Raw genomic sequence first — 10209 nt, forward strand, 5'->3', positions numbered from 1 at the left:
ATGTAGTGCTTTTTAAAATATATAAGAAGTGAATAAAGGAAAAAGTGGATGGGTATGGGTGTGAAAGCGGGAGGGGAGAGTAAAATACAGGGGAATATAGGTGAAAAGTGAGGAGTAGTATAAGATAAGAAAAGGGGGAAGGAGGTGAGAGGATATAAAGGTCATATAAGTAAGGGAGGTAGATAGGTAACGTTAGGAGAAAGGTGAGACATGAATGGGAGATAGGTGAGGTTAGAAGATGTGAGAATAAGTGGGTGGGAATGAGTGGTAAAGGGGGAGGAGGAGTTAGATTATTTGTGGAGTTTTAGGATACATATTTTTTACTTAAAATTATTTATTAATATTGGAAGTTTTAACGATAAGCTGTTTGAGGTATTCTCTCAGTATTAGATGGTTAGAAGCTTTCTTTAAGGTTGAGTATTCATGTTTTCTCTCTTAGCCATGTTTAAGGCCCATATCTAATGTTCAAATAAATATTATTGGTACCTATATACTTTTAAAAACAAAGAATGCCTTCATCAGGTCATTTGTAGGTCATTTGTATATGTTCACATTGTCATTCTTATCCCCAAGCCTATAAGCTTCTTTTAGATCCAAACTCTTAGGTATATTCTCCTCACCAAATCCAAGTTCCAAAGACTCGTATTTAATATTATAAATCATAATGTTGACTATCCTCATCAAGAGACTGAGGATACCCTTGAAATATCCTTTGTGGTGGCTCAACATTTTGTTGATGGCCTTAAATGTCTACAATATTTCTTGGTCACATTCTTGCTACCCTGTGAATGATAAATAACAAAATTGTGTGCTAAATAGCGAAGATAACCAAAAACTCATAACATTCAATAAGAGGAATTAATCTCCCATACAACTATACTTATTGGAGCCAAAGAAGGGATCTCCACCCAACCCAAAAATGTTTTATGCTTTCCAGTCATACCAATCTCAACAAACCACTTGCCTTGTGACATAATTTAAGAACTGAATAATCACAAATATCATGATCCAATCCATTGACAAGTGTAGCTTTCCTCCACTAAATCTTCTTAACCATCAAGTTTTTGCAATAAAAAAGACATGACCCTATTTGTGGTATTGAGCACACCAAAAGGGGGTATTTAGGTAATCTAAAATTTGTGTGTACTTCTTCCCTTCCTAATCCAAGCTTAGGGATTGCAAGAAACCCTTGATAAGATATATATCCACAAGAACCTTGACCATTGAGTGGGACATTATCTTCAACAAGGTGTGACCAACTAGAATGGTCTTCTCTAGCAAATCCATGGTAGCTCTAGCCGCTTGCTCGATTCAAAACTCCATAGGTAGTTTTTGCAAATTAACCCATACTAATGTGCTCCCCATAAACTCATATTTTAGGCTGAACAAAGGAGTCCATGACTTTAGGGATAACAAAGAACTATTGAAAAACTAGGACACCTTATGTATTGTATTAGCATACTGCACCAAACAAAAATAAACCCCAACCATTCTCTAGATAATATATGGTTGGTAGGCCCATAACCTAGTATAGGGAAACAAACCTCATTCACCCACCTTCAAATTTGCTCTATGTTAACTTGTTGAACTAGGAATTTTCCTACCAATGTCCTCCCTATAATTCCAAGATTTGGTCTAACCATAAATCTTCTATAACAATCAATGATATCCCCCCTCTTTGACTTTTAACCACCTTTTTCTTCCTCCTCACCAGCCTCTAAACATAGCTCAAAAAGCACCCCCCCTATTAGGGGAATTTCGAGGTCTAAAATGTGCCTCATAAGAAAAATAATAAATAATAGTCAAAATAATAAAATAAAAGTTATGAATTTTTAAAGGAAAAGAAAGAATACTACCATTTTTATTATATTTTCGTTTGATCTAAGAATACTACCATTTTTTATTGTATTTTTAGTTTATCTCCTTATTGGTTTATTCAAATGTCAAGTGTAGGAACCCATTGAATGTGGAACTATATTTGTCATCCAATGAGTACCCACTCTGCATACTTTTGAGTATACCCACACCGATTTAAAAAAAAAAAAAAAACACGTTTTTCATTTATTTTCAATTTTTTTTCAATAGGCATACTCAAAAGTATGCATAATGGATACTCATTTGATAAAGAATTTAAATTTGAATCCAATGGTTTCCTACACTATTCGTTTGAGTAAACTTATAAGGAGAATAACTTTAAATGCAAATAAAAAAGTAGTTTTCTTCTTTTCCTTCTAAAGATATCTACCCTTGGGAATGAAATCACCATTTTGAATCTTATTGGTTATTTTAAAGTCAATTTTGTAAATACATTTTTATTTTAAAGCAAATGTTTTATCTTAAATTTCCTTTAATGATTGATTTAAAATATAAAATATAGACGAGATATTCATGGATTGAACCCCCATTTGCATAATTACACGATCTTCCTCCTTTAGATACAAGTCATTAAACTCTTGAGGCTTAAACTCCTTTGTTTTGTAGTCGACAACTCTCTCCTTGTCCATTGAATTCACCAACAAATAGATACCACTACCACTAGTGTGAGTATCTTCACCTTTCCTTGAAAAACCTAACACCTCAATTGATGTATTGACAAGACCTTGATAAAATCCTTTCCCAACATAATCTCATGGATTTGTTGATAGTGCAACAACCTAACCATCAATCAACCTTTTCATGGAATCCACCCCATACTCCATCCTATCTTGGAGCTTACGAATAAGTGACAATCCCTAGTGACTACATAAAAATGAGGTCTTTGAAAAGCAAGACTTTGTATAGTCCACCAATTAGACATCGTTATCCATCCTCTTCCACTGTTATTAAGTATACTTGGCAGAAAACCTCTTTCCATGAACATCTAAAACCAAACCTCGAATTTCCCTTTGAACAAGTGGATTGGATTTCAAATTCTAGGAGTGCTAGAGTTTCATTCAAATTACCCCAACATTGAATTCCAACCATACATATCTCAACATATTTTTCTTAAATACTTGATGTAGTAAATACTCAAACCATATTAAATAGGAGTTGTCTTTAGTGCGACTTTTTGGAAGCTTTTACGATGGGCTTTTCCGGTCAAATTTATTGAAATCATAAACTTGATGGGTAATCCTGTGCAATTGAAGTGCCCTAGGGATTTTCTAGGGTGCTGAATCCATATATACAGTCAAAAAATTAGTTTAAATAACACAAATCAAGATTCCACCTCAAATTCTAACACCAAAAAATCTAAAATATCACACTACAAACACCTCCTCTTAAATAGAGTGTTCCATTGCCATCACCAAAGCTTTATGGTTTAAGAATTCAAATCGTATTAAAGAGTTTTAAATGGCATTTGACCTCGTTATACTCAAATGTGAATTAAGGCACGGATCATCGTGCAAATGACGTTTGACTAAAGTTTCTTGCCAGCAAATGGCGGCGCGGATGAGGGAAAGACTGCCCCGCTTCCCGACGCTTTTCCTGCTCCAAAGTCGCCCGCAAACCTGGCGCGAGAAAGGAAATTCAGTCCTTCCTGTCCAAAGTCGCCTCGAATTCTGCCGCAAAAGCCTCTGAAGCAAGTTCAGTCCAACAGAGCAGATGCCCAGAATGAAAAAAAAATGTTCGGCCCATCCGGGGTACCGCAAGACTTAGTGAGCGGCGGGTTTTGGATATGCGCTTCGAGGTTATTTTAGGGCGATGGAGCTGGGAAGTAGATCAGCGCTCTCAGATTAACCAGCAATTTGTCGGGCCGCTGTGGGCAAGATGTCTGTGCGCACATGTCTGCCAATATAGCTGAAGCCTATTTATTGCGCAAATTAGATCCATCCTAATATTAGCAGCTTTACAAACTAATCTGATTTTTCATCAACACAATGCCTTCATTCATTCTCCGTCTCGTCCTCATTGCCGCTCTCATCGTTGGCTTCAGTCGATTGCCCGCAAATGCTTCCAAGAAGCCCCCGACGGCTCTCGTCACGCCCATCAGTTATGATTCTCGGTCGACGAACTACACCGTGGAAATTGGCCAGAGAACCCCTATGCGGGTCCTGCAACTAATGCTAGATATCGAGCAAGACTACATGTGGGTGTCCTGCGACGAGAAAAATTACAGTTCCTCTACTTACCGCCCGGTTCCCTGTAGTTCGACGCTATGCAAGTCGTATCAGCATTCCCGCTGCGCCAAGTGCTATGGCCCCCGCGGCCCCGGCTGTAACAACCACACCTGTGCCGTGCCCTACCCAGGCTTCCAACTCGGGCAGGACACCGCGGCGCTTCTCAGCAGTGACGGTTCAAGCTCCGGCCCCGTTGCCAGGATCCGCCGCATCGCCTTCGCCTGCGCTGCCAAGGGAAATCTCTCCGCTTTGCCTCGAAAGGCCGCGGGCGTCGCTGGGATGAGCTCTTCCATACTAGCACTGCCAGCTCAGCTATTCGCTGCAGAGCGTTTTACCCGCAAGTTTGCCATGTGTCTTCCAGGTGGCCAAGAACCGGGTGTTCTCTCATTTGGCGGTGGGCCGCTCGTCTTCGTTTCGCCAGCTGGTGTAGACCTGTCCAGCGGCCTCATCCGCACTCCCTTGATCAAGAATCCCGTCTACAGCAGCGCCTTTTATATCGGTGTTCAGAGTATAGAAGTCAACGGAGTCGACGTCCCTATCGACGCAGATAAGTTGCGAATTGGCAAGGAGGGACGCGGGGGCACCAAGCTGAGCACCGTGGTGCGCTACACACAACTCGCGACCCCCATCTACAACTCCCTCGTAGGCGTGTTCACCAACTTGGCTAAGAAAATGAATATCTCGCGCGTTGCCTCCGTGGTCCCCTTCGGAGCCTGTTTCAACCTGAGTGGTGTGGCTTTTACTCATGTTGGTCCGGCTGTGCCGACGATAAACCTCGTGCTGCAGGGCAACGGTCGTACCACTGCTTGGAGTATCTTCGCAGTTAACTTGATGGTGGGGATCAAGAGCAAGGTGTCCTGTCTAGGTTTTGTTGATGCAGGGGAGGATCCGGTGACATCGATTGTGATAGGGACGTATCAGATGCAGGATAATCTGCTCCAATTCGATTTGGCCAACTCCACACTCGGCTTCTCCTCCTCTCTGTACTTGAAACAAACATCATGTTTCAACTTCAATTTCACAACTTCTTTGTGAAGACTCCTTTCACAGGAGTTGTTGCAATAAGAATAAGAGCTGCAGGCAGCCGGAGTCCCCGCCGGATATGAAAACAATTAATAAAACAGAACGTGTATTTGTTTCCTCTGTCCACTTAGTTGTTGCAGATGTTTGGAGCGCTAATGATCAAATACATACTGCCATATACCAGTAGAAAAGGGCAGGATCTAAATCCTTCGTTAAAGCTTGGTTCCTTTGTCCACTTAGTTGTTGCAAATGTTTGGAGCGTTGATGATGAAATACATACTGCCATATACTAGTAGTATACCAGTAGAAAAGGGCAGGATCTAAATCCTTCATTAAAACTTAAAAGAGACAAATCTTTCTCATGCAAAAGAACTGAACATAAATCCTATGGTTATATTGTTGTCATTACTAGAAGTTTTTGGAAGTTCCAAAACAGTCATCCTGGTTCAAGGATTTAGAAAAGACGGTCTCAATCATTTTTCAAAAAGGATTGAGTAGCATAGACAGCTGCAACAGCAAGAATTGATGTGTTTTATTTGATCATTATGTCATGTAGCAAACGCATCTCAATCAAGAAGATGGCCGAATTTTACATTTGAAGCATCCTGACAATATATTAAATGACTTATCAGTGACGATATATTAAATGATTTACCAATATATTAAATGACTTACCAGTGACGATATATTAAATGATTTACCAATATATTTAGCAAAACCGAAGAAGTTGTGCTGAGAATTCTCACTTACCAACTTTACATCTTGCAGATCACTTACCAACTTTACATCTTGCAGATGGATTCCTCTGTTGACATTGTCTAGTCAATGGCAAGAGAACATCAAAGCTAAAAGAGGAGTTTGGATATTTTAGTGAATGAGTTTTTCATATTTGCATTATGCCAGTATATACATCATTTATTACTACAGGATATAAGGACATGGAACAATTTAACATGCTTACTCATCAAAGGTGGCAACATAGGCAGCTTAGGCAACATCTGTTGGATAAGAATCATAAATAGAGGAGAAAGCACTAGCGACATGGGCAAAGGCAGTATCTACCATAGGCATAGGCAATAACACAGGCAATTTTAATAATCATTTGAAGTTACCATTGATGGTCCAACAGTTTCCACACCAGTGCGTGTATGTATAAATACTTAGACAAAAGCTTAGCTGGAATCCTAATCAGAATAGAAAAAAACTGGCCCATCATTTGTACACAGAAAAGGAACCGCTGAAATGCAGAAAGCAAGGAACCACTGAAATGCAAAAAACAAGTTTTTGAAACGCACCTAGACCTGGACTTGCGACATTCATGAACCTCAGGAATATCGTTGTTTGTTTATCAGGGATAACATTCTTTGTTTTTGTCCCTTGTACCTGCTTCTGACTCCTTTACTTACAGGTATCCTAGCCTGCCCATCTTAGTAATACACAAATATCCTAGCCTGCCCATCTCATTAATACTCAAAAAATAATGCAAAAAAGAATAGCTACACGGGAAAGATCGTCTAGAAGTAACTTATCCAACTGTCCAGAAGTAACATATCCAATAACACGTAACATGTCCAATAACATGTATTACAAGTGTCCATTAACATGTACTACACGCGAAGGAAGTAGTAGGATTGTCGTGAAGTAACATGCGCATTGATGGCGAATCTAATATCAGGCTAAAAAAAACTTTGAACATGCTACATACAACTTATTAAAAATTACATACAACATTTTCCTGCACTTTGGATAAATATAAATTGTCACAATATTTTACATTGGGATGAGCCAAACCTGCCAAGCCTGCAATAAAAGGTCTATTTACTTTCCGCTGGAAACTTTTGTTAAAATTTAGATGAATAACGATATTGACTCTAAAACTTTGATTAAACAATAATAAAGCCAAAATAAAATTGGTCACCGACTCAATTAATTGCCGGTCAACTATCTATCAATTGCTATAGTCCTGCTGAAGACAGGGACTAATAAGAATAGAGATTTCTCGTTTCTATTTTCAAGTAAATGCACTAACATCTTTTGTCAGTTTGATATTAACATCGTAGATAGCATATGGTTTTAATAGGTATGGATTTTTCATGTTTGGCCAGGGATGAATGCAAATATGTGTTGGAATTGGCTAGGGATGAATGCAAATATGTATTGGAATTGGCTAGGGATGAATGCCATGGAAACTTGACTATAGTCAGCCCAATTCATGGACTTGTTAAGTACCATTTATAGAAACATTTTGACAGAAAGACACTTAGCTAATTAATAACTTTTTTTGACATTAAGATCAACGAGGATAGTAATCAACAGTCTCAAAGGATTTCATACATTGGAGGCCAGGTTGAAATTTGATGCATAATTAATCTTCATTTACATTTTGAGATATTATAATTAAATTTCATTGATCAAAATTAAGTTTTTTTGACATTAAGATCAACGAGGATAGTGATCACCAGTCTCAAAGGAATATTAATAACCTTTTTTGTGATTAAGATCAACGAGGATGGTGGTCTAAAGTCTCAAAGGATTTCATACATTGGAGGCCAGGTTGAAATTTGATGCATAATTAATCTTCATTTACTTTTTGAGATATTATAATTAAATTTCATTGATCAAAATTAAACCGCATCGATCCCAAGTCTCCATTTAATATATATATATATATATATATAAAATTTTGGTTCACATTTTTTCTTTATATCTTCCATACATGTTACATTATTAAAGTATTTCATGTGAAACTTTGAATAAATTTAGGTGAATTATAAATTACAAGTATGAGTTTTATATTAATGAAATTTATTTCTAGTTAATGTTGGGTATATTGAAAATGATTATATGCATTTTTTTTTGTCGATCAATAAATTTTTATTATATATTATTATAAAGATGTAGATTTTTTTTGTTTTACTTTGACTATATTTGTTAGCAAGAAAAACTAAACAATAGTGCTAAAGATGTGTCTATTCATTTGTTAGTTCCCAAGGGCAAAAGAGTCACACAATCCAAAAAAAACACAAAACCAACAAGCAACCAATAAATATCATGTCACGGAGGAGGATGAAAAACTTGACCTGCTGGAGTAGCCATGGGGTCATGGCCTTCATGGACATAGAAGTCTATGTGCTCTAGTCTCGCCTCAATCTCGGTCATTTGTTCGTCGTTGGTTACGGTGCACCTAGGACAACTACTCCAGTATCTCATTCTGGCTCTACTGGATGTCATTAATATATACCAACAACTCATTCTGATTTTCATATCTGTGCTCAGAGAGGATGTCCAAGTTGGCCTAGATTCCTCTCAACTAATCAATAATCATGTCCAGGGAGAGCGGATGAATGGCGTGGCATGGAGAGAGGGTAGGGCCTTGCGTATTTTCGCTTGCCATATCCATACCACCATGCTCATCATCACTCTGATCCCCTGCCCTCCACCCTTGCTCCCTTCTGCCCCCTACGGCCACCGCCTGTACGAGGTGTACTGCGTTAACAAAGCATCCTTGCATGAAACAAACAACACAAAGACTACAACCGAACACAAAGACCACTCCCACTGAAAAATATCTAAGCAGACCCACCCAAATTGCCAGGCCCCAAGCTTAGCATCGGCCCAAGCTTGAAGGAATGAGTCTGGTGAGCCCCTTTGACCCAAAACATACCAAATTGGGATGAATAATCATCATGAAAAGACTCACCACCAGCCAGGGGGTACACTGCCCAAACTACCTCATTACTGTTGAAAAGTGTGCAACAAGAAATGCTTGTTGAGAATGCAACAAGATGATGGAGCTTAGTGGAAAGGAGTCGCCTTCACTAAGTGGGCCCGCAGGCAAATTATGGCGCAAAGTATATTTTTGGATCACAGCAGGAGTGATCAAAGTCTATTTTTAGGCTGCTAGTCAAAAATAGAAAAGTCAAATATTATTGTCTCATAATAATATTTAGACTATAAACTTTATCTTATCCTCTTGGAGCACTTCAGTTTGAGCTACAGATGTGGCACATGCAACTGTTAGAAGGAAATACGTTTTCTTATGTGTTATTTGAGCTATTGCATGCAGGACATCAGTTAGAACTCATGTGGTTGAGTTCTGTGGAGCTGGATGAGCAGTTAATGGAGTTGTGTTCAGTTTGACTTAGTTGAACTAGTTGTATTTAGTCTAACTGATCAATAGACTAAGTGATGAGTTGTGTGAATTAGTTATTAATTAATTCACTAATTATTAACTCATAATGCAACTGAAGAATACATCAGTTAACTCAGTGCATGTATAGTTCAATAGGGACATGTGTTAGAGGTTGAGATTGCTATTAGTTGTGCATGAGATTGTGCACATGCATGGGATTGAGTTATGCCAATGATCTCTGCGTAGTGTGGGCCAATAACAAGTGAAATATAGCTTGTGCTCACGTGATTTACAGTGTGGGCGATTTTCACAAGGTAAATAGGAGTTTGGATCAACCATTCTCATTCATTCTCTTGCAGGATTGTGCAGTGGAGGCAGGCAAGCAGCGAAGGAGATTTGGAGATCAGATCTGAGTTGTATTGTGTGTAACAAGTGGAGATAGTACTGAGTACTTGTGAGGAGTATTGTACTATGTTTGTTACATGTTCTCAATCAATATAATATACAGATAGTTGGGGTTTTTAGCGAGAGCTTTCCCTGGGAAAAGATTGTGTTGAAATGTGTGATTGATGCTTCTATGTGCGCATGTTATTGTTTCTGCTTCTGTAAATTGATGATCAACGTAGAGGAGGTTATGTATTGTGCATGTATTATGCAATAGTGTATAATCGGGATAATCTCTATGAATATGTGTCATATTATTCAAATTTCTACAATTACTGAGGGATACTACAACTCATGGATAACCTCGGTACTCACTGCAACACCTGGCGGGCATGACCCAAGCAAAACACTGAGGCACCAACAAGTTACGACGAGAAATGTAACCCTCACCACCCAGTCTATGCACTTCAACAAAAAGACTAGGCCCAAACCCAATCTTCCTATACACACACCTAGGCCTTGAGGACACCTAAATTGTGCTAACCCACCTCCTTACAAGAAAAACAAAGA

The 10209-nt window shown here is 38.6% G+C and overlaps 1 pseudogene; it reads left to right on the forward strand.

Annotated features, from left to right (window-relative positions):
* The first annotated feature begins 3561 nt into the window (after positions 1–3561).
* Positions 3562–5135, forward strand: LOC149225835 (putative aspartic proteinase GIP2 pseudogene; annotated as a pseudogene).
* Positions 5136–10209: the final 5074 nt, after the last annotated feature.

Source organism: Pinus tabuliformis, chromosome J, assembly GCF_031772625.1.
Source record: "Pinus tabuliformis cultivar Carrire ecotype Pingquan chromosome J, CPIR1, whole genome shotgun sequence".
In the NCBI taxonomy this organism is placed as follows: Eukaryota; Viridiplantae; Streptophyta; class Pinopsida; order Pinales; family Pinaceae; genus Pinus; species Pinus tabuliformis.